Here is a 6,318-nt window from a genome sequence, read left to right on the forward strand (position 1 = left end):
TGTAAGGCAGAGAAATAAAACATCATCAGATTTATTTATGGAGAAGACACAATTCGGATGGAACTTTACTTTAGAGCAAGCCAAACTCAGATGGCTTCAGTAGTTCCAGAGAGGATGTTGGAGAAGACGTGATAAATGGAGCCCAGATTATTAAAGTCTTATTCAGTAAGGAGTGAAAATAAATCACAGCTTACCAGCAACTGGAGGGTTGGATTTTTTTTTGCATTAAAAAGTAATCTAATCTTGGTTAAGAAATAGTGAATGTATCAATTTTTAATAAATATAAATGGAAAATAATAAATTGAATAAATTATAAATGATAAAATTATTGGAAAATTAAATATTAAGCATTCACCTATAAAAACTTAAACAATTTATTAATTAGTAAGCATTTTTGGTATAATACTTGCACTTAGCTTTCTAAACATGCCCTATCACTGACATGCAGGAAGGCTTATTCCCGAGCTGGGAGTTGCACCACACTAATGGATAATTAAGGGATGGTAAGCACAGTGGATGGGCAAACTGGGTGAAGGCTCAGGTGGATGTGGAGATTTTGGAGGATACTCTGTGTGAGGTATTTGAGAGTGGAGTAGAGAAATCATCACGACTCTTCCCTGTTACAATTCCTAAAGAAGAGCACACTTCTTAGTTTAGAATGTATGGATCAGCATAAAGAGAAATCTTGGGGTGAAACAGACTGTCCTGTGGCTTAGGGTGTTTCCTGGAATAAGGAATGTTCCTTAACAGCCAACGGGAAAAAGGGCCATCCACATTGGAAAGATGCCAGGGCTTGGCATGACTACAATCAAGAAAGTAGTGGCCCTTTTTGAACAAAGGCTTTGAGAGGAACAAGATAAGGAGGCCAAAATGAAAAAGCACCAGGGGCTATATATTTATCAAACATGTCAATACAACAAGGGGCAGCCTTTTTGTACACACATTATGGCTGAAATTGGGTCCCACATTGGCCTTTGCAGTCAGACGTGCACTCTCAAGTAAATTTCACTGTCAGAGGCATCTTCTTTGAATATGAAGAACTCTCTCACTATTTCTCCATATACACTCTACTATAGAAGGCGTAATGCTATGTACTATGCACTGAGGTAGATACAAGATTATGAGATCAGGCGGAGCCTAATGCTCTATTTTAGACCATTTTCTAGATGGGGAAACTGAAGCTAAGAGAGATTGATGTATCATGATTATTATCATGGCATTTGCTAAGCTCTTACTAAGTGTCAGACCCTGTTCCAAGCACTGGGGTAAATACAAATTAATCAGGTCAAGCACAGGCCCTGTCCCACGTGGGGTTCGGTCTAAGTAGGAGGGAGAACGGGTATTGAATCCCGATTTTACAGTTGAGGAAACTGAGGCACAGAGAAGTTAAGGGATTTGCCCACGGTTGCACAGCAGGCACGTGTCAAAGCCTGGATTAGAACTCAGGTCACCTGAATCCCCGGCCCACCTTTTTTCCCACTAAGCTATGCTGCCTGACCTTGTTGAGGCAAACTGCCTTTAACATCAAGGGAATAGAAGGTTAGACTGCTGGCACCAGGAGAGCAATGTTCTGTCTCCTTCCCACTCTGAGGGAATTTGTGAGACAGGCGAGGAAACTCTTCAAGAATAGACATCTACAAATCAGAGTGGACTGCTAGCAGGGAACTGTCAGTTACGTGAGCCTGTTTCTCACATCCCATTTTCTTTATCTGACACATCATTGGCCTGGAGTGCATCCGTGGATAACAGTTATCCCAAAGAAAGCAAAGAAATCATATGATTAGGGAAGGGGAAAAAAAAAATGATGAAGAGCATTACAGGCAGCTTCGGCCTCCTCTTATAACCCACGTTAAAACAATCACTCTCAACCCCTGGCAAGACTGTCTTTCTCCTTTTATTTATTGACTTGCCCTCGGCCAACCCTCAAAGTATTTGTTTTTGTCATCACAGGGTTCTTGCTTAAGATTCAATTCGGCTGGCTCCCGGGGAAAAATGTGGCTAATCTGTTAGCTCTTTTGGTATCGATTACTGCCACCTAGGCCATATTCCAAGATAGAGGCTCCTCAATTGGGATTTAATAGTATGCACTCCACTCAAGGGAACTGTTTCATTTTATAATGAGCTATGATTCCTTCTTCTGGACCTAGTAGTTTCCAGCCTGAGACTGGTGACACTGTTGTGGGCTCTGCAACTACTTGGGGAGGCAGGAAAGTACAGGAAACCTCGGTGCTCCTCAAATTCCTCCTACTCCTGTGCAGACTGCAGGGGGATTTTTAGAGTCTGTCTTGAAAACTCTTCATTTGAACAGACGAAAAACACAGAGCTTCATCCTTAGGTGGATGGACCGTGCCTGGAGTAGACGGGACCTAGAGAAGCAGCATAGCCTAGTGGATAGAGCACGGTCCTGTGAGTCACAAGGACCTGGGTTCTAATCCCAGCTCCGGCACTTGTCTGCTGTGTGACCTTGGGTAAGTCACTTCACTTCCTCTGTGCCTCCGTTGTCTCATCTGTAAAATGGGGATTAAGACTTTGAGCCCCGTGCAGGTCAGGGATTGTGTCCACCCCATTGCTTAGTACAGTGCCTGGCACATAGTAAGTGCTCAACAAATACCAGCATTATTATAATTTTTACCCTTTAAGCATTGATATTCACCCCACCATCAGTCCCACAGTTCTTTTGTACATATCCATAATTTGTTTTAATTATCCATCTCCCCATCTAGATGGTAAACTCCTGGAGGGCAGGTAATATGCCTAACAACTCAGTTTCATTCAATCACTTTTTGCGCACCTCCTATGTGCACCGCACTTGGGAGACTACAATACGACAGAATTAACAGACACGTTCCCTGCCCGTACTCTCTCAAGTGCCTAGAACAGTGATCTGCACACTCTGAGTACTCAAATATGACTGACTGGTTGACAGGAGTCATCTTGTGTCCAGCCCCTTGCCTGATATTGACTACCCCTGTTGCGGCTCTTCTCTATTATCAGTTTAAGAGTTTGCCTTCCATACACAGATGAGCCTCTGCCTTTTTTTTTTCTTTTTACTTCCCACCTTGCCTGCTGCTTCTCCAAATTGTAATAGTCATGTTTCCCCCTTTTGCCAGTCTACCTTTCCTTTGGCTTCAGAGTGAATTTTGGCACAGGTTCATTCTATCCTTGAGTGGGTTTAATTTCTCTTTGCATTAAGGTGCCAACTCTGCTTCAGGCATAGAAGAGGTCATGTTTGTTTTCACTTTTGACTTGTTCTTCTATTTTCCCATTTGTAGTTGAAGTAAAGTCCCACTTAAAGATTTGTGGGCTTATCCTGAACCAAGAAACGAAAAGAAGAAATTCTCAGATTTAAAGAAAAAAAAACACCAAAAACCCCAACTAACCAAAATGATGGCTAGTCCACAGGATGTGTCAGAGGAAAGGGGTGATGAGTTCCGATCTTCTTGAAGGCAGTGTGTGTGTGTAATAATAATGATGGCATTTGTTAAGTGCTTACTATGTGCAAAGCAATGTTCTAAGCGCTGGGGGGGATACCATGATCAGGTTGTCCCATGTGGGGTTCACAGTCTTAATCCCCATTTTACAGATGAGGTAACTGAGGCACAGAGAAGCTAAAAGTGACTTGCCCAAAGTCACACAGCTGACAAGTGGCAGAGCCGGGATTAGAACCCATGACCTAGTTGCAGGCTCACACTGTCCTTAATATCTGAAGATGACACTACCTTATATATTAGCTTTCTTCATGCGCTACTATCCAGCTTGCTCTCTTCACTCCTCCAACCTTCTACCTGACCTTGTTCTTGACTGTATTTCCTCCACTTGCTCACAATGTTCTCCCAGCCTGGAACTCCCTCATCAACCAAATTTGCTAGACCATGACTCTCCTCTTTTTAAAGCCTTCCTAAGATTCCACCTTCTTCAGGGAAACATCACCATTTAATTCACAACACTCCAAGTCAGGTCAGTCCAACACTCACTTTAGCACTAGTATACTCTGTTCCTATCCTCAGCACTTTTTTTAAAAAAAGGTATTTGTTAAGAGTTTATTATATGCCAGGCACTGTTCTAAGTGCTGGGGCAGATACAAGGCAATCAGGTTAGACGCAGTCCCTATCCCAGATGGGGCTCACAGTCCTAATCCCCATTCTATAGATGAGGTAACTGGGGCACAGAAAAGTTAAGTGACTTCCCCAAGATCACACAGCAGACAAATGGTAGAGGCAGGATTAGAACTCGGGTCCTTCTGACTCCCAGGCCTGTACTTTATCCAATAGCATGCTGCTTAAACAGGAAATTAAAACAGCTCATTGAACACCCCCTGCTTTTAATCCAAAATTAGAACAGGAAGGATTCATCTATATCCTCTTCAAAAGGAATTATCGACCCAGAGGTGTCTCCCCATCTTGACTGTAAGCTTACTGTGGGCAAGGAACATGTCTACCAACTCTGTTTTACTGTACTATCCCACACGCTCAGTGTAGTGCTCTGCACATAGAAAGCACTCTATAAATGCAACTGATGATGATGAGTGATAGGAAGGAACGTTTTTTGGAGCTAAATGCCACTGTGTGTTTTTAAAGGTGGTAGATGCATTTCACATTTCAAAACAGGGTTTAGGAGATTGGCAACAACCAATCTTATTTCAGATATTGATTTGATCAGTACAATCATTCAAGATGTGATTCAGGTCTTTATCAAGGGGCAGACTATTTTCTGCAATCCATTCAGTGGTGACAGGAGTTCACTTCACACCATCACAAATTTCCCACGAGGGCTAACCATAGCTTACAGTTTCAGTAACATGTGGAAAAGTGCAATATTCCACTCACAAAGCAAAAGTAACATATGTCAACATTATATGTTACAGTAATAAATTATGTGTGCATTAAAAATGATGACATGGAGGGTTGGTAAACCTTCAGGAAGAGAGGACAGAGTGACTGTGTATTTTTTTAAAATGAATTTTCCAGTGGAAAATTCAATTTTGGGGGGCCCAAATGTGCAAACCTGTGGTAATAGTAAATGTAAATGGTGATCACTCCATGCAATAAAATCAGTAGTATTTATTGAGCACTTTGTGTGTGCAGAACACCACTAAATGTTTGGAAGAGTACAGTAATAATAATAATAATGGTATTTGTTAAGCACTATGTGCCAAGTGCTGTTCTAAGCACTGGGGTAGATACAAGGTAATCAGGATGTCCCACTTGGGGCTCACAGTCTTAATCCCTATTTTAAAGATGAGGGAACTGCGGCACAGAGAAGTTAAAGGCCTTGCCCAAGGTCACACAACAATTAGTAGACATGATCCAGGCCCTTGGGGAACTTACACTCCATCTGGCAAGAGAACTAACATTTTTGGATTGAAATACCAACTCTGAATTCACACCAGGAACCCTGGTGTCAGGATTACATTCAGGCTTTTCTGCTCTTTTACCTACATCAGATTCCAGACAGTCTGGAAGCAGTGTGACCTAGTGAAAAGAGCCTGGACCTGGGAGTCAGAGGACCTGTGTTATAATCCATCTCTGCTGGGTGACCTTGGGCAAGTTATTTCACTTCTCTGTGCCTCCTACTTCCTCCTCCTTAGACAATGAGCCCCAGGTGGTACAGGGACTGTGGCCAACGTCATTAACTTGTATCTATCCCAGGGCTTAGAACAGTGTTAAACACTTAGCAAGGGCTATCATTACTCCAAATCTCTAGCATCCAGCGATAGCAGCTGGCAAACAGAGAAGCTCATCAAGAGCCACACAGGAGGACATCGTTTTGTATTCCTAAAAGTACTAGTAGTATTTTAAAGTACCAACCATTTGCAAAGGATAAACTAAGAGTTGGGGACATACAAAACAGAGAAGTGATGTGCTCCCTACCCTCAAGGAACTTACACTCTAATGGGGAGATACCTTGCCTGCTTAACCTGTTTGGGATCCTACCATGTGGAATTGTAACAGAAAGACCTAATATCAAATGTTCCTAACATTAACTGGCTAACACAGAGGAGATCATTCCGGCCATCATTTCTCCAAAGCCACGATCAAGCAGGATGAGAAACACCCAGCTACACACAACACAACAATTGGTTAAGGAGTTTGTTGTATAAATGCATAAATTCCCTCCCCTGCAGTATCTGATTGAGTTCTGCCTTTAAAACATCATTTTCAGAGATACTGCTCAGAGTCACTTAATCCCTCACAAAAGAACAAAATCTACTTTAGTCTACCTTCCTTGTAGGGCTAATCTCTTGCACAGCCTTCATGATAGATGTGTAATCCATGGACAAACTCTTTCCAAGAGCAAATGATTTGCTAACTGGCTGAC

Source organism: Ornithorhynchus anatinus, chromosome X3, assembly GCF_004115215.2.
Source record: "Ornithorhynchus anatinus isolate Pmale09 chromosome X3, mOrnAna1.pri.v4, whole genome shotgun sequence".
NCBI classification, from domain to species: Eukaryota; Metazoa; Chordata; class Mammalia; order Monotremata; family Ornithorhynchidae; genus Ornithorhynchus; species Ornithorhynchus anatinus.